This window comes from Artemia franciscana, chromosome 19, assembly GCF_032884065.1.
Source record: "Artemia franciscana chromosome 19, ASM3288406v1, whole genome shotgun sequence".
Classification (NCBI taxonomy): domain Eukaryota; kingdom Metazoa; phylum Arthropoda; class Branchiopoda; order Anostraca; family Artemiidae; genus Artemia; species Artemia franciscana.
The window spans coordinates 10,544,126-10,567,632 of NC_088881.1; the positions used below are offsets into that span (position 1 = coordinate 10,544,126).

A 23,507-nucleotide genomic window follows, 5' to 3' on the forward strand; every position below is an offset into this window, starting at 1 on the left:
AAAAAGGAGAAGAAAATACTTTAATTATGATGTTTGAAAAATACTTAAGAGCACTTATGTTATAATACCATGCCAAAACACTTTACTTCTGATAACTTACTGTAGCATTGAACTTTGCCAGGCCAACACAGTTTTTTAGGCTCTTCCTATATCCCAATCTATTCAAATACTCCCTCTTCTTCCTATCAAACACTTCTGTGTACCTTAAATCCTTCCTTATTACCTTTTCCTCCTATTTTCTAGATTACCTACTTTTTTGCTAAGCCTATGAATGGCCCAAAATAAAGAGTTTTAGCAGTTAGTCAACCTTTATTTGTCAAAAAAAACGTCCTAGTCTCAACCTGTCTCTCTATGTATGCCTAGGAAATTGGATGGGACTATTTTTCATACAGCTTGTTGTTTGGAATTAATAAAAAAAAAATTGACAAAATAAGTTAGAAAAGTAAAGAACTCTATTAAACCAAAAATGAGTTAAAATAAAATCATATAATCTACCAAGCATAAAACCAGCACAAATCAGCGTTGATTTGTGCTCTAATGAGCCTTGTAATTGTAAAGGGCCTTACTCATGTTAATTTCTGCTTGCTTTGAGTTTTACTTGGTTATTTATTCTAATTTCTGTTTGTTTTGGGTTTCATTCATTTATTGATGCTGGTTTGTGGTAGTTTTTATGCTTGGTGGATTATTTGATTTTATTTTTGGTTTAATGGAGTTCTCTACTTTTCTTTGAAAAACATGTTTTGTGGGAAAATTTTTAAATTAGTTTCTGTTTGTTTTATGTTTACATAGTCTTTTCAGCATAAAAGAAAATAATAGTTTAAATCTTTTTAGTTTTTCTTTAAGAATTTATAGTTTGGCCTGCTATTTAAAAGCCAGAGAAAAATTTTCAACAATTTTTAACAATATACACCCTTTTAAAAATCTAGACACAGAAAGTAGGGTTTAATTTAGTTATATATCTCCTCTAGTGTACCTGAAAAATAAAACTTGATACAATTTGCGAAAAAATCTATCTATGCTCTTTTACAGCTTGGATACACTTGCACTCTTTTGACTATGTTAAATTTTAAGGGCAGAAGTAGTAAGAGAAGTAGCCCTGAAAGTTTGAACATAGTACCCTCAGTCATTCTTGGGATACTGCTGAGATGTCTTATTGGCAATCAGCATTCCCACAGTGGCTTTTTATTCAATTTTAAGGTAATACTTAGCTTTTAAACATAATTGGCAAATTGCATAATTGTAGGGAGTTGACCTACTTAATACTTCAAGAGACACAGTTACAAGACCATTCAGCTATGCTGGACAAAATGGGTGTCTTAAATTTTGATTGGAAATGTTTTGGAAAATTATGAGCTAAAAAAGAGGAATAATTGCCCTCCAATCACTTTTGACTGTTAAAAAGGGTACTAGAAGTTTGAATATCAAATTAGCCTTTTTAAATTATCAATGATATTATGAATGATATTATGAGCTATGATAGAGCAGTGCTGTCTGTGATATTGCTCATTTGCCCTTTCAATACTTGCATGTGTATAGCTTTTTCTTTTGTTGGATTGAAACTCCCCCTAAACATTTCAACTTAATCCCTTATTGTTATTTGTTACAGTAACTGTAGAAGTAGTATCAAAATTATACAATTAGTCCTAGTGTCTCTGGCTAGTTCAAAACCTCTCAGAACTTACCCTGAAAGATCTAACTTAATAATATAAGCTGTTATTGTGATATTGCTTTGTCACCCAATTGACAATCTTCATGATCATAGTTTGTTTAGATTAAGTTCATGATCTGCCCAAATATTCCTTGAAAGATTCACCTTAATGTCCTTAACTTGTGTAGTAGCAGTTGCAGTAGTAGTAGTGGTAGTATGCATATAACACCTTTTTTCCAACACCCCCTTCAGCACATGATAGAATGTTATATGAATAATATCAACTGGTCCTGAAGCATTGTAAATATGTTCTTTTAACAGCCTATGTGGCATAGTGTGTTTCCATTTATTTCAATACAGTTATAATATTGCCCAAAATTTATGCATCAATACCCTTAGGTTTATCAGTAGTTGGAGTAGCACCAGTAGTTATTGTAGTCGCAGTAGGAGTAGAGTTAATATTAGTAATCTTAGCTTTAGTGGCAGAAGTAGTAGTTATAGGAGTTGAAGCAGTAGTATTATGTTGGAAATATTGTCTTGGTTAGTCCAACATCCCCCATAACAAGCATTGTAAGTTTTAATTTCACACATGAAACTGTTCCTAACATGTTGATGATATGCCCTTTTGACAACCTTCATATGGATGGCAGGTTGTCAGAAGTATTCTTTGAAAATTTCACCTTAACACCCTTAGGCATAGTTGTGATTGTAGTCTGCAGTAGTGTAACTTCTCAACACAATACAATTAGCCATTGCTATGGTATTGTCAATATACTTATATTGGGATCGTAATGTTCTTAACCTTACAAGTAGTTGCAATAGAAGAAGTAGTTAGAGCAATAGTAATAGTATTAGTAGAACTAGTAAATTTTGCAGTAGTATTTGTAGTTGTGTTCACATATTGCCTTTTGGGCAATTGATCTTCCCCTTTTAAGTATTGTTTGAGAGTTCCAGATTAATGCACAGGTCAATTTTTAATATATTTATTTATTAATACCAAATATGGTAAGCTTTCAAGCTTGTCTCACTAAACATAATAAAAAGAAGTTATGACAATACTGACCACATAATACACACATACAAATCTATGAAAATAACAACTACAACAAACACTGACAAATAATACTGTAAATGATTTACTGTGAAAATGTGTTTCTGCTAGTTTTGTTTTGAATCTGTTTATGTCATCTGTTAGAAATGTTTCATGTGGGAGGTCATTCCATGACTTCAAATTCATGAAATTGAAGACTTGGCAAGCCTAGCCTGTGCAGTCTATTTTCATACAGTAAAAGTTTCAAATATGGTACAAGCTTAGTTGCTCTTTGCTGTATGTTTTAAACCCTTGCTCTGTTTTTTTTATTCAATGGATTCCATACTGACCAATTGTATTCAAGTATTGATCAAATTGCTGATATATAAATGGCAATGAACAAACAGAGGTTAAACTTATGGAAATTGTATCTGAGACATAATAGCTGATAGTTTGCCTTACAAGTTACTTCAGAGACAGATCTATTTTGACTATCTAAATATGCACATAGTGTCTTATGTTAATTCAAATTCACCATCAATATTGTCTCAAATTTTACCTTCATGGACTTGGTCTTAATAGTACTATTATCACAGTAGTTTTATTGGCAGTAGAAGTAGTTGTGGGTTTGGTCAGTTGAACATTGCTTTCATGATGCTTGAAGGTTTCACCTTGGCATGCTAAGCTGTTCCAAAAATATTGTTTATGTGGACTTTTGATGCCCTTTTCACCTTAATGCTCTAAGCCTTACAAGTTATTGCAATTGAAGTAGTAGTTAGAGTTGTTTAGTAGCATTCGCAAAAGTAGCAGTGGTTTTAGCGTTAGTAATGGCATGCATATATTACCTTTTTTGTCAATTGATCTTCCCCTTTAAGTATTCTCCCAAAGTTTCAACTTAATACCCAAGTCAGTTCTTTAGATACGCCCTTTTGACAATCTGCATTTGCTTAGGTTGTTTTGATTTAGTTCAAAATCCCCTTAAATATTCTGTCAACTCTTCACCTTCTTATGTGTATCCTTAATTGTACTAGTATCATAGTAGTAGTGGTGGCAGTAGGAACAGTAGTAGCAGTAATAGTGTATAATTATTAGTAGTAACAGTAGTAGCAGCAGTATTAATAGCAGTAGCAGTAGGTACATTTTGAACATCCCACATTTGATGCCCCTGAAGTTTCCTCTTGATACCAATAAGGCATTCCAAAAATATTGCTGATATGCCTGTATCAGCAATCTGTGTACACATAGTATGTTATGATTTAGTTCAGCTTTCCCCTCAATGTTTCCTCAGATATTTTTTTTTCAATGTCCTCTGCTTTAGTAGTGCTTGCTACAGAAGTAGTCATAGTAGTGGTAGTAGTAATAGTACTTGCAGTAGCAGTAGAATCAGCATTAATTGTAGTCTTAGTAGAGTGCAAACATTGTCTTTTTGTTCAATTGATCATCTCCCCTATCATTTCCTGAAAATCCCAAATTAATATAGTTGGTCATTCCTGAGCTACACCCTTTTGACAACCCATATACACATAACATGTTATGATTTAGTTCAACACTCCCCTAAACATTGACTGAAAGACTCATATTAATGCCCTTCATATTTTAGAAAAGTAGAAGTCAAACATGCATACCTTTACCAGGCTTCCATAAAATCTTATATGCCCCCAGGCCATAACCTAAAGCCCTTGCCCCAGAGCTCTGTGGGTTTGTGCCAACCGTGGAGGCATTGTTAAATGTTCTTTGGACTATTTGTAACAAAGTTGCCATTGCATAATTTCAATCAGATGTATTTGGTGAAATAGGGGAGTTGGGTGGGGGGGGGGTGGCTAGTTGACCTCCATCACTATTGGCTTTGTAAAGGGAACAAGAACTTCCAATTTCAACCAAATGAGCCACCTCTAAAGTTTATACAACCACCCCTTCCATAATAACCTCAAATGCCTCAGGGGCATAACTTATAACCCTCAGGCTCTGGTTGTTTGTATCATTTCCAACAGTCTTGTTATATGATCTTTGGACTATTTTAAATAAAAGGACTGTCTCAAAATTTCTATTGGATGCATCTTGGGAAAGCATAATGTGTTTTTGTGTGTTTGGGGGGGGGGGGGTAGCTGCACTCTCATTATTTTGACTCTTAAAAAGGGCACTAGAACTTATCAATCCAATGAGCTCCTCCAAGGTACATAAAACCACCCTTTCTACAAGAACCTTATATGCCCCCAGAGCATAACTTACAACCATTGCCCTGAGAGATGTAAGGGTGAGGGTGTGCTCCTTACAGAGATAATTTCCAGAACTTTCCACTATGATGAACAAAATTGTTATCTCTAAATTTTAATAGGAGTTGTTAAGGGAAATGATGAGCTTGGAGGGGGGGGTTGCTCTCAAATCACTTTGACTCTTAAAAAGGGCACTATAACTTCCAATTTCATATAAAATTAGCCCCATCTGAAGCTATACAACCATCCATTCTATAAAAACCTTATATGTCCCCAGGGCATGATTTACAACCCTTTTCCCAGGGCACTTGGGGCTTGTGTCAACTGTAGAGGCATTGTTTTATGTTCTTTAGACTATTTTGAGCAAAATTGTTATCTCACAATGTTAGTCAGATTTGTTTGATGAAGAGGGGAAGTTGGGGGGAGGGCTAGCTGCCCTCCGTCACTTTTGACTCTTAAAAGGGATTTTGAACTTCAAATTTTCAACCAAGTAAGTCTAAAGTTCATACATCCATCCCTTCTACAAAAACCGAAAATTTCCCCCTGGGCATAATTTACAACCCTTTCCCCCAGGCTCTGGGGTTTGTTTCAACCCCAAAAGCCCTGTTGTTTGATATATTGGACTATATTAAATGAAATGGCTATCTCAAAATTTCTGTTAGATGCATTTTGGGAGAATGTTGCAATATGTGTGTTATGTCTTTCGATCCCTTTGACTTTTAGAAAGAACACTAGAGCTTCTGATTACCAATGCAATGAGCCCCCTTATGACCACGCTTTCTATAAAAAACCTTATATGACCCCAAGGCATAACTTAAAACCATTGCCTTGAGGGTGGGGGGGGGTGTCATCCTCAAAGACATCATTTTCAGACCTTTCAACTATGTTGAACAAAATGGCTATCTCAAAATTTCTATTGAAAATGTTTGTGGAAATGATGAGCAGGGGAGGGGCATTAGCCCTTCTAATTACTTTTGTCTAATAAAAAGGGCACTATACTTAAAACTATTATATTAGGGCACTATTATATTTCAATAAAACATTATATGCCCAAAGGGCATAAATTATAACCCTTGCCCTGACCATTATGGGGGATTAGTCATCCTTAAAAAATAATTTCCGGACCTTTCTACTACATTGAACAAAATGACTATATCAAAATTTCGATTGGAAGTGATCGAGGAAATGATGGCCGTGGGGGGGTCATTTGCCCTCTTATCATTTTTGACCATTAAATAGGGTCCTAGTCCTATAAATTTCTGATAAAATGATCCCTTTTTGGAGTTTCTACGAACGCTTTATATAAAAACCTTATATGCCCCCAGGGCATAACTTACAACCTTTGTCCTGAGGGGTGTGGGGTCCTCATCTTCAACGACGTAATTTCCAGACCTTTCTACTACATTGAACAAAATGACTATATCAAAATTTTGATCAGAAGTGCCTGAGGACATGATGGCCATGGGGGAGGGGCATTTGCCTTCTGATCACTTTCAACTCTAAAAAGGGCACTAGCCCTCTCAATTTCCAATTGAATGAGACCTTTTTGAAGTTTCTACGTCTACGTTTTCTATAAAAAACCTTACATGTCCCCAGGGCATAACTTACAACCCTTGCCCTGTAGGCTATGTGGGGGTTGTCATCCTCAAAGACATTAATTTCGGACCTTTCAACTACGTTGAACAAAACGGCTATCTAAAAATTTTGATTGGATGTGTTTGGGCAAATGGCTGGCGTGGGAGGAGGGAGGGGGGTAGTTGCCCTCCAATTACTTTTGATTATTAAAAAGGATACGAGTCCTTTCAATTTCCAATCGAACGAGCCCTTTTCAAAGTTTCTACGACAACTCCTTCAATACAAAGTGTCCTTGTCTAAAACAAACCAATAATGGTTCTTTACATAGGCAGCACTATTGTGATGCCTATGATACGGCTGGTCAAACAAGTCAAGGAAATCCTCCTTTGTCTTCTGAAGTGCTTATATTTCAGTTTTCACTAAATCAGTTTTGTAGACTGAATCAAGGGCCTGTTCATAACAAAAGAAAGAAAGGGACTTGAATTGGGAGAGGGCAAATTGACCTTTTGCTCCCCCATGATCTTCAGAAAAACATCAAGAATCAGGAAAATCTTTAGCATTGTCTGATCCCTAAGTTAATTTTCTTCATAAAAATTTTTTGGTTTACTTTCCAAAAATTATGTCAACAAGGATCAGGTCTTAGGGGTTGGACCTTGTCTACTATGGGGGAGAACAAAATGATTTCCAGGTCAAGAAAAACTTGATCTAGAAAAAGTCTTCTAGATCAACCTTTTGCTTGAATGTGGGTAGGATTCTTTGGATAAATACTGCTATCTTGACAAGTATTGAAACTCGTATCCTCCTATAAAGCAGGTCACGCTGATTCCTTCTCTAACCTTTCATCAAAAGCTTCATAGTCCATTTACCTGCTTTTTTACTTTGTTGCTTATAAAAACAAATGGAGTTTCTGTGCAAATATCTTTATATTCAAGGCCCCAACTTGTGAACATGCGTTTTGCAGTAGCTGCATTACTGGGTGACTAACTAGGAGCAAGACTTGTCGAACAGACAGGACAGAATTAACTATTGACGCTCTGAAGCCTGCTCCATGGATCCTGAAAAATTTACTTTCAAGGTATTTAGTTATCTTAATATATTTGAACATTTACCAACTGACTCAAAAGACCTAAGACAGGATGGGTTTCATTTTTTTTTTTTTTTTATTATTTTTTTTATACCTTTCTCCCTTGCAACCATGCTTAAAAAACTGTAAATGAATAGTACCTTCCAATCAGTTTTTCATGCTGATTTTTGTATTTTGCTAAAGCTTGACTGGGCTCCTTTGAAAATAGGCTTTTTCTGTATCTACACTGTTTCTAAGATGTGATTTAGGAAGTTTTGTGTAGATACACTGTTTTACACTGTAAGAAACATAATAAGAATCTTTGACCAACGAATTTTATGCTGACATGAATTATATTCCATAGATCAATAGAATGGAACATCAACCACTTTAACAAGGTCTGAACCCAAGTCACACTCTTGCATTTCTAGCTAAAACTGCTTTCTACTTGGAGGTCCTACAGAAATTATATTTTTGACTATGTTGGATTTCTTGTCAGAGCTTATGCATATAGCACTGATTTTTGTAGGTTGTAAGGGGTTATTCTATCTGAATTTTCTTTTCAAGTGAAGCCACGGTCTATATTGGGATTATCAAGTCTATATTAATTGTGTTACGAGAGCAACGCTTTAGGTTTGTTTCTGATCGTGAATTCAGCTGAGTTTATCATTCCGTTTTTATTACACTTGGTATCTATCAAGTGACATATAGTGATTGCAAATTCTGTCAGTCGGTCTTTCTATCTGTCTGTTCTGGTTTCGCCAGTTTAGGCACTTCCAGGTTAGCTAGGATGATGAAACTTGGCAGGCCTATCAGGAACCAGACCAGATTTAATTTGGAATTGTCATTTCCCCGATTCGATCATCTGGGGTGGGGGGATGGTAAATCGGAAAAAATAGAAAAAATGAGGTATTTTTAACTTACAAACGGGTGATCGGATCTTAACGAAATTTGATATTTGGAAGGATATCGTGTCTCAGAGCTCTTATTTTAAATCCCGACCGAATCCGGTGACATTGGGGGGAGTTGGGGGGAACCTAAAATCTTGGAAAACACTTAGAGTGGAAGGATTGGGATGAAACTTGGTGGGAAAAACAAGCACAAGTCCAAGATACGTGATTGACATAACCAGAATGGATCCGCTCTCTTTGGGGGAGTTGGGGGGAGAGGGTTAATTCTGAAAAATTAGAAAAACTGAGGCATGTTTAACTTACGAAGGAGTGATCGGGTCTTAATGAAATTTGATGTTTGGAAGGATATCATGTCTCAGAGCTCCTATTTTAAATCCCGACTGGGTCCAGTGTCATTGGGAGGAGGGAGGGGGAAACCGGAAATCTTGGAAAACACTTAAAGTGGAGAGATCAGGATGAAACTTGGTGGGAAGAATAAGCACAAGTCCAAGATACGTGACTGACATAACTGGACCAGATCTGCTCTCTTTGGTCTAGTTGGGGAGGGGGGAGTGATTCGGAAAAATTAGAAAAAATGAGATATTTGTATCATACGAATGGATAATCAGATTTAGCAGGATGTTGTGCTTTAGAACTCTCATTTTAAGTCCTGACCAGATCCGGTAACATTGGGGGGAGTCGGAGGGGGAAACCGGAATTCTTGGAAAACGTGAAAATCAAGGTATCTTACGAATGAGTGATCGGATCTTAATGAAACCTGATATATATCTCAGATGCTCCATTTTGAATTCGAATCGGATCCGGGACATAGAGGGTTGGCGTGGGGATACAAATTTTGGAAACCTGAAATGTTGAAAACGCTTAGAGTGGAGAGATAGGGATGAAACTTGATGGGAAGAAAAAGCAAAAGTTATAGATACGTGATTGACATAATTGGAACGGATCCGTTCTCTTTGGGGGAACTGGGGTTTGTTAATTTGGAAAAATTAGAAAAATTGAGGTATTTTTAACTTAAGAACGGGTGACCGGATTTTAATGAAATTTGATATTTCGAAGGAACTCATGTCTCAGAGCTCTTATTTCAAATCCTGACCAGATCTGTTTACATTGGGGGGAGTTGGAGAGGGAAACCGGAAATCTTGGAAAACGCTTAGAGTAGAGAAATGGGGATGAAACTTGGTGGGTAGAATAAGCAAATTTTGTAGATACAGGATTGACAATTTGTAAATGGACTTGAGCCGCTCTCTTTGGGGGAGTTAGGGGGTGGGTTCAGTACTTTGGTGAGTATGGTGCTTCTGGACATGCTAGGACCATGAAAATTGGTAGGCGTGTCAGGTAGCTGCACAAATTGACTTGATAAAGTCGTTGTCACCGATTCGACCATCTGGGGGCTGAAGGGAGAGGAAAAATTAGAAAAATTGAGGTATTTTTAACTTAACGAGTGGGTGATGGGATCTAAATGAATTTTGATATTTAGAAGGACCTCGTGACTCAGAGCTCTTATTTTAAATCCCGACCGGCATTAAGCCTCTGATTTTCCTTTTAAATCAACCTATTGATTCTTAGAATTTTGCTAGAGCTCATACCATATGAGCTCTTGGCTCTTCCGACCTCGTCACAAGTGCCATATGAGCTTGAGGTGTGCATATACCTAAGAAAGGGGAGTATAAAATATTTTCAATGTTGGCGTTTAAGTAGTTAAATTTTATCAAAGCTTTAAATTCTATTTGATGCTTTATAAATGATTCCTTAGGAGCAGTAAACAAGTGAATATAGGCCTTTAGAATGGGCTATATAAATATTTCTGCTAACACCAGGGGAAATCTATGATTATAATTTATGCCGCAGTGACAAAGAGTTATAATATAATGTGCCACGAAATTTCAAAGAAAAAAGAAATTGCTTTGAATTCTATTGCTTTTTTATCTTTCTTTTGTTAATGAAATATACAACTTTCATGTTAAATATACAATTTTTTGAACTTTTCGCTATCAATTATTTTTTAACTGAATTTTAACGAATTATACAGCAATATAATCAAAGCACAAAAATTAGTGGGGAATAACTGAAAGAAAAGCTCCCATTAACCTGGGGTTAGAAGACAATTGTTAGTATGAATGACAAATATATAAGCAAGCCGCGTGCCAAGTACCAGGTGCCGAGTTTCCTTGTACTGTATTTAATCTTTATCAATTTTTTTATACTGTCTTTTTTGTCTTTGACTGGACCCTTCCCAATTAGTCAGGGGCGGAATTTGCTAGGGAAGGGGGGCAACTGCCCCTCTCAGACCTTGGTTTAACTATAAGTTGGTTAGACTAACGATTTTGCAAATTCCAGGATTTGCTTCAAACGAGTTATATTTAATTAAATATTTTTCTAAGAAACTAAACGGATTTTTCTTTTTAAAGAGGGCCAAAAAGTTTCTAGCCGATTCCGGATGTCCTTCAGAGATGGTTAAGACTCTAATTGAGAACTCAAACGATAGTCGATGGCTTCCTGGCCTACGTTCCAGAGAGGCTTATGCAAGCTACGTTTCCAGAGCAAACTTGAGTCAATTATTGCTGTTGGTTCGCAAGTATTCAATGTGAGTACAGATTTTTGATGATGTATATTATAATGGTATCAGATAACGCTCACTTGGACCAAGACAGTTTTGTCATTAATCCTGGATTTTTAGTCTTCTTAAAGTGATTTAGTGATTTCTGCGTAATTTTAAAGGGATTTAGAAACTAAATTGTATTCCTGCTTTGTTATAGTCAAACAGTAAACATCTTTTTGTGTTTGTTTAGTTTCATACTTGCATTTTAAGATAATTAAATCGGTCTCTTCAAGTTCTTACCTCGAATTTTTATAGTGTAGAAACAGACTTTAAAGTGTGTTTGGATTTCAGTGTATTTTACTGTCCAGACCAATAAAACATAAATAAAAATTTTGCGCGAAGGATTTTGCGTTCCCTTCTATTAGTTTCAATGAATATCCATAACTATTTTTGTTTTCTAGAGTAAATTAATAAACTATTCACTAATATAATTGTATTTGAACAGATATAAATAATTTATCATTATTATTTAATAATAATTTTTTATTACAAACTTTGTCTTTCAATTAAAATTTTCACTGCTAGGAATGACCTTTAATACCAGAAATAGGTTTGCCGTGTAATTTATGCTCAGGTATATTATTCTCTCCAACATATCGAATATATGCAACATTTGTCTTGTTGCATATGTTTTTCATAGCTAAAGAGGGTTTTCATTCTACAACCCTCTTCATCCATTCTATTGAACATGCATAAATAATTTCATTAAAAAAAAATGGTATTTTTTGTAAACAAAAAGTAGCTTTTATATTAAAGAGATTGCCCGATGTCTTGGACATCTCTCGTCCCTTAAGGTAACTATAGAATCTTAGAAATTCGGAGATGGTTTTGAAATTCAGATGTTCAGGTTTTCGGACAGTATTCTACTCAGAAGTAGAATACTGAAAAACTGAGTTCAGTGGTTCAGTTGCACAATGCTTTAGATACACTGGAGTTCAGTTGCACTGGGATCCGTGGCTTGTGGTTTGGCTACATGCCAATTTTGTAGCTTATGTTTGGTTTAAATCACACATTTATTATATGCAAATTTTAAGACAATAATGTAACTTGGATCTCAAAGTTTTATCACTGTTTGTTGTGGTCTTTCAGTGCTCTTATCAAAAGTAAATCTATAAAACAGAATTCATTAAAATGATCCTTTCAGCTTTATCTTCAAACACGTCTGTATAATGTTGGTTACATGCTAGATGTATTTGCACAAATTGGGGGGGTAACCATGCTCCTATATTTTTTTCTGCCGCCTAGATTTTGAAAAATTCCTTTTTAGAGTCTTCATTGGAAAAGGTCCTTTTTGGTATTTTTTTTTTTTTTTTTGAAATGAATGGATTAACAACCAGAAGGAAAATTTTTCGGTGCCAATATGGCACTTTTTGTTGGTTTTATCAACTTGACTTCATGAATAGCAATTAAATATAAAAATTAGCTTTTAAGTGAACTCTTAAACAGATCTTCATCATGTTGCAATAGCCTTTTAATTCTGTTCACAGTAGATGATTTATGGATAATATCAAGAGGTGTGGGAGGGTAAATGTGAACCTCAGGATTATGGTTTCCAACCATGGAGATTATAATGATTCTGCTTTTATTCCTCCTAGCCTTTCCATTCTAGAAATGACATGCAAGCTATACTCTATGGATGTCATTTGACACTATGTTAGTGTTATCAAGCTGAATTGATTAAAAGTAATTAGATATAAAATTATTAAAGTTGACTCCAGTATTTGAGTTGAAAATCATTCCATTTTAGTTGACATTAGAGACTATAAAACTAGAGTCTCGATAAATAATTTTTCTACTATATTTTTTTGGCATGATATATGGTGCCAGATAAATACTGAAACAAAGTCACTAACATATGTTTTAATTTTACCTAAATTTTTGGTCTAAAGTCATTGTAGCTTAGTAAATAGTTGCAATATAATTTTGTTGGCTGAGTATAGAAACCTCTCAAGCTAAACATTTGAAAAAAGAAGTATTGGTGTAGAATAATAAAAGTTGGAAGTATTACATTGGATTGGTGTTAGCAAGAATAGTTAAGGTTTTTTGATTAACTTCATATGCCAGTTTAGCTGGCATTAATTTATCATCCTCAAATTAATTGAACTAAAATTGCCAACCAGGGTAGTGCTGTACCATTTATGGTGCTATTATCTGTGAATTTCTGACAATTCAAAAATCAGAAAAACGGTACCAATCTAGTCTTAATGTCCAATCCCATAATTAGAGATTTTACAATTAACCAGTATTGTATACCTTGAAACTCTTATACCCCTTATTTCTTATTTGTGAATACTAAACTGTTGTCTCATAAAAGAAAAAAAAAACGGATGAAAACATTATTTAGTTTTATCAAGAGATTATCTGTTTATCTATTTTTATCAAGATTTTTTTTCTATTTTTATCAATTTTATGTATTTTTATCAAAAATTTTTGTCAAGATTATTTTATCGTGTCCCACTGCTGGCATAAATTATGTTATTTCTTTTGTAATAATATGAAAAAAACTTCGTTTTCTTAAAGAGTTAAAGAGGCTGCGTCCCAAAGTCGAACCTTAAAACGTACAGGAATTAGAAGAGGCAGTTGGGGGGCTGCCGCCCCCCAAACCCCCAGCTTTTAAAGACTCTTTTGTACAGGTTTTTTTTTGTGGGGGGACTTCATTGTTACTAATTACTAGTTTTGGCGCAATGGTTCTCCTGTCATCTTGTGTTTAACATTTTTCGAAGTTATTCCATTATTCATTCATTTCAATTTTTGTTAATTAAAAGAGGGCCTTTCCGAAGCCAAGAGCGGGGGGGTTAGCAAAGAAACAAAAAAACTGTACAAAAGAGTCTTTAAAAGCTGGGGGTTTGGGGGGCGGCAGCCCCCCAACTGCCTCTTCTAATTCCTGTACGTTTTAAGGTTCGACTTTGGGACGCAGCCTCTTTAACTCTTTAAGAAAACGAAGTTTTTTTCATATTATTTCTGTACGTTTTTCTACAATCCATGGTGGATGTAATTTAATAATTCCTGTACTCCTCGTACAGGAATTAGGAGAGGAAACTTGGGTGGCTGCCGCCCCCCCCGCTTTTAAATCATTGTATAAAATAGAAAAAAAAATAGATAGAATGACCGAAATGTTTCTTTTGCTCATAAGAAGCTAATATTCTGTTATCTCTCAATTGATAAGCTGTCCAGGTGTTATCAAAATTATACACTTTTATTTTGATGCTGTTAAAAAAAAACCGCCCGTAAGGGACTTGAACTCTTAACCAGAGGATTTAAAGTCCCACGCTCTACCGACTGAGCTAATCACTTATATGTGTGTAAATATAACTTCTCAAAAACTTTTAAAAACTTTAAATTAACATGGGCTCTTATGGAGAGAAATGCGTTAATTAAGTAGCTAATGCGGGGTTTCTGGAAAACAGGGAAGGAGTTATCGGATCGAGCTGAAATTTCGCGGATAAGCTCCTGGGCCGTAGGGGACCTTAACTTGGGAATTTCAGCCAAATCGGACAACGTTAAAAGGGGGGGGGTGGGGTTGGGGGTCGAAACTTTCGGGGGGTTAAGATTTTCCTACGAAACTTTGAAGGGCACTTACTTGGAGAATTCCGCATCGAATGAGTCCTCGTACACCCAGATCCGATGTCGGATGTGACCTGTAGGCGTCGAGAAAAAAAAAAGAAAATGAATTTTAAGTGGCTATGCGTGGTTTCTGGAAAACAGGGAAGGAGTTATCGGATCGAGCTGAAATTTCACGGATAAGCTCCTGGGCCCTAGGGGACCTTAACTTGTGAATTTCAGCCCGATCGGACATCGTTAAAGGGGGGCTGGGGTTTGTCGGGTCGAAACTTTCGGCCAGATTTTCCCCATGAAGGGAAAGTTGGAGGGGGGTGAAATTTTGCAGGTTTCTTAGTTGGAGCTCGGGTTACGAAATGCATCCCTCCCCATCCCTCTGCGACCACTGGAACCGAAGATCGCTTAACATTGTCCTGTGTCGCCTCTTTATAGAGGCACGAGTGTGCCTCCTTGACTAATTGGTTATTAACACTATTGCCAAAGTTTGACATTTCGGTCTTAGTCTTTAGCACAGCTTAGATACCAATATACAGTTATGAAAACCCGATTTATTTTTGAGACATAGTTCGCGGTAGGGATGCTAGCGGCTGGAGACAGGAAACTGGTATTGGTATCTAATTGGTAACAGGAAACTTGTATTGGTATCTAAGCTGTGTATGCAACAAAACAAAATTGCGTTCTCGCCTATGGTGTTGTAGTATGATCTACGCGTTCGAGCGCGGGCTTGGAAGAGGCGCTAAGTTCCAACCTCTATACCAAAAGCTTCTCATGGGCAAGATGGAAGTTTTCATAACTGTATTGGTATCTAAGCTGTGGTCTTTAGACAACACAGGTCCAAAAAACAAAAAAAAACTAATCAATGAAGCCAAGTGATGATCATAGTAATAAAGGATGAACTGATAGAAAATTTAAAATGAAGGCTAATTTACCCTTCTGTCCTTGTATAGATGGATGATGAAAATTGAGAAACTGATGCTGTTATGGTAGCAGCTGCCCCTGCACCAGCAGAGTTACCTGAAGTTAAACTTTTTGGTCGCTGGTCCTGTGAAGATGTCCAAGTCTCAGATATGTCTCTTCAGGTTTGTTGTTCATTTTATTCAGTTATTTTTTGCATTCATATATGACGTATATAGAGCACAGTGCTTAAACAGAAAGTGTGTGTTCTGGCAATAACTAGAAATTTTGTCCAACATAGCTCTTCTAACTCAGCCTTTTCCTGCTTCCCAAGCCTAGTAAGCTTTTTAAAACAAAACCAGCGGTGTTTATGGGTGTTTTAAAGAGGAAATGTTGCCCATGTTTTATTTTTCTGTGCTGGTGCAGTCTTAAGTTTAGTATTTTTCTCCCAGATTCCCCCCCCCCCCCCCTACGGTTTTTTTAAATATCGGGTTTTCATCTTTTTAACTTGTTCTGTCACTTCTCATTTTTAATAGTTGGCTAAAGTATTTTTTTTAATTCATATTTTTTGCCAGTATTTTAGTTTATGTTGTTGTTTTTCATGATTTATATTTCACGTTTTTGTTCATTGCCTCAAATTCAGCTCCTTGGGGCATGTAGTAGTGATTTTTAAAAAATAGATATCTTATCTTTATTATCCCTGTCTTTTTTAACTATGCAGCTGGCAACAGCCTTTTGCTGTCTCTGTTTGCTTCCTGGCATCTCTCAACCTTGTCTTACCCAAGGGGTTAGGACTAGTAAACCATTTAAAAAGAATATTCACAAACAAATGAATAACTAAAAAAGACAGGTATAACACAGATAATATGTCTATTTTTAAAAATTTAAATCACTACTACATGCCCCGAGGGGCTGAATTTGAGGCAATGAACAAAAACGAGAAATACAAATAAAAAAAAACAACAACAAAAACTAAAATACTGGCAAATGAATTTGAATTAAAAAAATATTTTAGTCAACAATTAAAAATGAGAAGTGACATAACAAGTTATAGTAATGAAAAACAGATATTAAAAATTGGAGGGGGGAAATCTGAGAGAAATAATACAAAACATAAGACTGCACCAGTACAGAAGAAAAGAACATGGGCTTCAATTCCTCTTTAGACCACCCATAAACACAGCTGGTTTTGTTTTAAAAGCTTACTAGGCTTGGCAAGCAGGAAAGGGCTGAGTTAGAGGCAGCTGAAGTCTTTTTTCTTAATAGAGCTATGTTGAACAAAATTTATATATATATATATATATATATATATATATATATATATATATATATATATATATATATATATATACGTGATGGTTAAACTTATTAAAAAAGATAAATAAGCATGATAAAAGTATAACCTTTGGTTTCTAGAAAATCTTACGTTACCTTTTAAATAGACCAAGCCCTACTAAATTGCAGAAACTCATGGAATTAATGTCTAATCTGTACAGTATTTTGAAGCATCTTATTGGTTATTTATCTTCAACAGATGCAGGGTGTTATTACCATTAAACTGCTTATAGTTTACTTGGTGAGTTAAATCTGCTAGATCAACTTCTTTTTGCAGAATGTGGATATCTGCTCTATCTAGTAATCCAGTACTTGCATTAAGAATACAGCTTTGTGAATAGGCCACACGTTTCTCAGCTGGGCTGAAATTGTTGTCAAACTGTTCATGCAATTGACTTTCAATGCATCTGAGTCTATAAAGAAAATGAGAGCATTAATGAACTATAATTTGTTTGTTTTTCTTAGAATAAATTAAGTTCAGCAGAGTAAAGATAATTTTTACAACTTGAGTTGTTGTGAAACTTAATGGGATAACTAGTTGATCCATATTTCAATGGCGTGAGATAATATTTATTATCAAAACTTCTAATAAAGATGGATTTAGGTCATTGGTCAAGTAGAGGAGAACAAAAATCAAAAGATAAACTACCAAAACATTTGACAAATGTTTTAAATTAATTGAAGGAAGTTTACTACATAAAAATGGCCACTAGAATTAGTCGAAGCAATGTAGCAAAATTTAACATGAAAATAAATGTATCCAAACCTTAGTAAGGTATGTGCTACTAAATAAATGGTAAAACTAAAGTGAAGGAGGGGAAGATAGAATGATAGATAATTCTTTATTTATAGAGGACTGTCGCAAATTGTAAGAAAAAAGGCCAAGTTTGTTTTCTTGCAAACAGTCTTAAAAGCCAAAATAGAATCATAAGCTAATACAACTTAAAAGATTTATTGATAAGAGAATAATATAAAAATCATTGATAACTAGCAAAAAGGCTTGGCTTAAAAACTAAAATAAACAAAATATCTCAGAATTTGAAAAAAAAATGAAACTTCGGCTTAAGATAAAGTGAATGACACCTATTTGGAACTTCTGGGTAATAGCAGAGATTGGTGAGTTAAGAGTAGGTCAGGGTGGGAGATAGGATCTAGTGGGTTTTCGAAAAATACACATGCAAACACATTTAACCCCTCCTATATTTTAAGGTGGCAAGACATGCAATAAAGTGGAAAGGTGCATAGGATTTTACTTGTGTTGTGGAAAGGATCTTGAGTGAACGCTTCTGAACCAATTTAACTTTGTTGCCACAATCGCTTGGAATCAAAGGAGGTCAGACAAGGCATGTTTGTTCCAATAACAGCCTGACAAAGTATATGCAAATACAGAAGGCATGTTACCTTCTTTTTCTTCGGCAAACGCGGGCTTTTCAGTCGAGACTATTCAGCCCTTTTCCTTTTGACTCACTCTGATAGACAGGTTTACTGATTTGGTTGCTTCTCATTCATCTAGAATCTGCTCAGATTTCTCTCAGTAGATCTTTTGATTCTAGTAGATGAAATATAAGACAATAAACGCTGATTTCTGAACTCTGTGTGCAAGTATAGTGAAATAGACTCTTGGCTGATAGTGGAATTTTGTGGTGTTTGAAGCACTTTAAGACATTGCAGAATAATATATATTAATAATAATATATTTATAATATATATTATTAAAATTAATAATATGTACATTGCAGAATACTCTGTGGAGACGTTAGCCTATTATATTTAAATAGACAATGGTCAATTGTTGCATTTTTAAAATTACAAGACCTGCAAAGGGGGAAGAGGGAACTGCGCCACTTGAATTAGGGAACTGATATGAAAACGCCTGAATATTTGGTCTCCCACTTGGTTGGTAAATATTTAAAGCAGTGTATCCTTGTATCCACTTCCTAATTCGGAATTATCTTTACAGGGTGGCATTCTTTACATTAAAAAATTCACCCTCAACCTAAAAAAAACTCAAACTTGTGAAAGATCTAGGGCGGCAAACTTTTCAAATATGGTATCAGCACATATTCTTTAGTCAGATAGTGAAAAAATCATTTATTTGTTTGAGGTTGTCTCCCTTTTTTCACAATTTTCCTAGAACCTCTTCCCCAACTCTCTCTCTCTCTCTCTCTCTCTCTCTCTCTCTCCCTCTCTCTCTCTCTCTCCCTCTCTCCCTCTCTCTCTCTCTCTCTCTCTCTCTCTCTCTCTCTCTCTCTCTCTCTCTCTCTCTCTCTCTCTCTCTCTCTCTCTCTCTCTCTCTCTCTCTCTCTCTCTCTCTCTCTCTCTCTCTCTCTCTCTCTCACTCTCTCACTCTCTCTCAATCTCACTCTCAAAGTTTTAAGCTTTAAACAATTCTTTTGACTTAAAAACATTTAGTTTCATGTTCATCAGCAAAAAGAGTGTAGAAATGACATATGTAATCACATTTACTGGTATTTAATCAATCAACATTTTTTGTCTCAGCCTCAAATCCAATCCCAAAAAACTAAAATTTGTGAAAGAGCTAGAACGGTAAACTTTTCGGATTCGAAATCAGCACATATTTTTTAGTTGGATAGAGGAAGAATCATTTGTGAAAGAACTGTGCTTAAAATTTGGCTCATCTCCGAAAGTTTCAGAACTGACAACAGTTTACTCAAGGTCGCAGCATTATTCGTTATTGGCTTTGGGCCAATTTTTGTCCGTAATTTTAATAATTAGTACCTTGTACTTTTTGATAACTTTCACGTTCGTTGACAGATTTTTCATGTATTAACTATATTTTAATTGCTATAGTAGTTTTGTCTAAAAGATACCATGTTTAGGTCATCATATATAAGTGTGACTTGTTTTAAATAAATAATTTCAATTGATATGAAATAGGATATCATAATCTATCTATTTAGAACCCTCTCCCCAGGAAAAAATCAGTTACCACACATCCTGCGATTGATGCTCTTACACTTGGGCACTTGGGAATTTTTGTCATAGGAATAAAATGCTCATCGATTTCTTTGCTAGATATTTCCGTTTCCTCTCTTGATCTTGAAACACCTTTTTTTGGATTTTTCATTGAAAAACAGGTTTTTTGAGTATTTTTACAAAAGATGAAAAAACCAACAATAGTGACTGCTAAAGTTGTATTTTTACTATTTCTTAATTTATATCTTGTATCTTTCTTTAATGGTTAATAGTTTAATATTTAATAGTTCTTGTCTCTTTCTGTATAATAGTTTTCTTATATCTTTAATAGTCTTCATTTAATTACTACCCCGGTCTACTCTCCCAAGAGTTCGTATCTGAACAATGGTTGTTTATCAACTGAATACATAGTTTGGATGCACTGATGCATATGCGATATACGTGTCAGTTGCTGTCCCAAAATTGATGTATCCCTTCTTCTTCTATTGCAACCATCGATCGCAAACCATTACCATTGGAACGAAAGTGCGGTCGGATTCTTGGGGATACAGCACGACCAGCACCTGTGCTAGAACTAAATCAAAATGGACAATTTTCTCCAGTGTTAATTCGCAATAATTATTTACTACAAACTTGAGAAAACGTTATTGCAGACGAATTTACTCCGCAAGCTTTTGGTACGGTGCAAAAACACATTGCAGGAGGTGGCATAAAAATGTTTGAAAAGAGTCTTGAGAAATAGCGTTGCAAACCGCGTTGAAAACCGTGCAAACTGTTCAAATCTGACAGTAAAACGTAATAAACGATGACAAATCTTAGAATACGACCCAGAGAGTCAGAGCACAGATCTATGAAATATTTTTAAAAGAAGTTCAGCATAATCAATAATTTTGTCATTACAATATAGGAACTCAATAAACGTTTATTAAAACAATAACTTAAAACGAAGGCTATGCGGCCATCAGTCATATTTACAATCACTATCTGTATAGTATAATCTACTCCTTCTTTTGACTTAAGTTTTTTCCCTTTTTTGAAAGTTTCTGCATCAAAGGGCCCAAAAGACTTCTCGAAGAGAGAAAAAGAAGAAGATGGAAAGAGAATTATTAAAAAGAAAACGAGCCAAATGAAAAAAACATCATTTACCTGGTTTACTCGACGAAGAGGAGAAACATCGACAGCTTGACGACGAACTGTCTCAGCACGACCAACAAGGGGGGAATCTTCACGAGGACCCGAGTTATTAATGGCGTTCACCAAAACTTGAAGAGGAACTTCTATAGATAAAGTAATCATACTTTTAGTTTCTATTTGCAAAAAAAATTCCCTCGCTAAACACTGAATTCGCTACGCCTCTTCTATAATCTTTATATAATTATATATATTTTAGTGCAACTGCGTTTTCCCTTAGAATAAAAAAAATTCTTTTCAAAATTACTTTCTATAATATTTTAAAGAAAGTAACTGACTTCGGTGTATGAGACAAATTTTCAGGAAGTGGCAACTGAGCAGATGCTGCTAGAAAGATTTATTCGCCCGTCTCTGCTACTATCTTTGAACAATCAAGCAAATGTCTGGAAACATATTCTTTTTCCTATTTGTGCATATAAGAAACAGAAAAAAAGGTAAAAAATAGAACAGGTGGATGTTGGTATAATATTCTAAGGAAGCTTTCCATTTCTGACTCCTAAATCTGTTTTTGGAGATTGTTGCTCGCTTTGAATCAATATAATCCGTTTTTTTCCTTTATGTTTTGACAGGTGCTCAATTTTTTTTTTTTTGAAATGTTTGCTCATTATTAGTAGGAAATATTTCAACAGACAATTTAGGCAAAAAATTTCGTCTATTTTTATTCTTTCATTTTAGAAACGTGAGGGACTAAATTTCTCTCAGACAAACTAAAATATTAACTCATTGTATTCCAAGTTTCTTGGAATTCGGTTTTAAGGCTTCAGTATGAAAGAAATATGTACTGTTGATAAATCCTGATTCTTAAGATATTGATACATATTGATCTTGATGCATCAAAGAAATTAGTTTTCCAAAACACGTTGTATTTTCTTCATATAACGCTAAACTAGGCCATTGCCAATTACTTTAGAGGGAAAGAATGAGAGAATGGAGAATAGAGAGATAAGTGAGATACGCTCACCATATATTTTGTGATACTGCAAGCACTAAAACTTATGATAACTATTTGGAGTGAGTGAAGTAAAGTTTTAATGACAAATTCGTTTTATGATTATATATGGCTGTTTTATTGCAGGCTATCTGGCTTTTATGTACTGGTGCTCGCGAAGCTGTATTTAGGTATATCAAAACAATTGCCGAGTGCTGACGAACTTATCAATGCTGCTAAGGTACAATTTTCTTTTGTTCACGTTTTATCCTAATGTTTGTTTGTATTATTTACGTGTTTTTTTTTTAAATGTTTCTATATTGTACATTATGGAACCGAGCATATTTTCATATTTTACGACTAACCACATTACCGGGTGACTCAAAACACCCAAGAAAAGCTTCTCTGCTTATTAAATCATATTTGTGCAAGAAGTTTATTTAATGATTAATATTTGTGTTTATCACGATTTAAAATGGTATTAATATTAGTTTCAGAGTTCACACTCTTTTTCATCAGATGGACCTTCTGTGAATGGTGCGACGTAAACCACTTGTTACAACTAAGATAAGATTGCTTTCAGTCTGGTTTATATGTGAGCACATGGTGAATATTCTTGGGAGTCCTGTGATATGTTTTTTTTACTTCCTGGTCCAATCGGCAGCTTTCTTTCGAAATCATGGCTCCGTGTGACGCCACCTGGCTAAAATACCAAAATCAAGCAGTTATTTTCTGCTTATGCAAGCCTACCCCTTTGGCAAAGTTTTTTTTTACTTTTCGAGGTTGTTGTTAACACTGATGTGCTTTTGGTTTAATGTACATCAGTACATTATGTACAACCTCATTATGTACAACGTTAAAGTTGTTAACACTGATGTGCTTTTGGTTTAATGTACATCAGTACATTATGTACAACCTCATTATGTACAACGTTAAAGTTGTTAACACTGATGTGCTTTTGGTTTAATGTACATCAGTACATTATGTACAACCTCATTATGTACAACGTTAAAGTTGTTAACACTGATGTGCTTTTGGTTTAATGTACATCAGTACATTATGTACAACCTCATTATGTACAGCGTTAAAGTTGTTAACACTGATGTGCTTTTGGTTTAATGTACATCAGTACATTATGTACAACCTCATTATGTACAACGTAAAAGTTGTTAACACTGATGTGCTTTTGGTTTAATGTATATATCTACTATTCCTCTTGTAAGTTTTTCAGCTTTCTCTATGTAACTTCTTATTTACTCTGAACAAATTACTACCTGAGCCGAATTTTTTTGCCAATTTTAGGAAATCCAGAGGTTCTTACATATCAACAACGATTCTAAGCAGCCTCCTAAAATTTATCCATGTTACAATAGACCGTTTCAAAATTGACCAACTTCCAATTTTGTCAAAAAAAAACGCTAATAAAATGCTTCGTATAAATGATGTTTAGACGAATGGATTTTTCTCACTAAAGCTAGAAGTCCACTAACTCAAGTTAGGTTAGGTTAGTTAGCCTTGTTAGTCTTGTCTACTGGACTGAACGTCGTCTTCAAAACTGTGAAACATGGTAAGTGTACCTCTAAGAAATCTAAAGTTCCTCCAGCCCCTAAGAGTCAATGCCTCTA

The 23,507-nt window shown here is 35.1% G+C and overlaps 1 long non-coding RNA gene across 1 annotated transcript in view; it reads left to right on the forward strand.

Moving 5' to 3' along the window:
- LOC136039277 (uncharacterized) overlaps window positions 1–23,507 on the forward strand; it is a 40,581-nt gene that overhangs the window by 4,021 nt on the left and 13,053 nt on the right. Inside the window, exons 2-6 of the long non-coding RNA XR_010620398.1 lie at window positions 7,399–7,541; window positions 10,849–11,024; window positions 15,545–15,676; window positions 20,804–21,051; window positions 22,030–22,123. This is a non-coding gene — a long non-coding RNA (uncharacterized LOC136039277). The remainder of the gene's footprint in view (window positions 1–7,398; window positions 7,542–10,848; window positions 11,025–15,544; window positions 15,677–20,803; window positions 21,052–22,029; window positions 22,124–23,507) is intronic.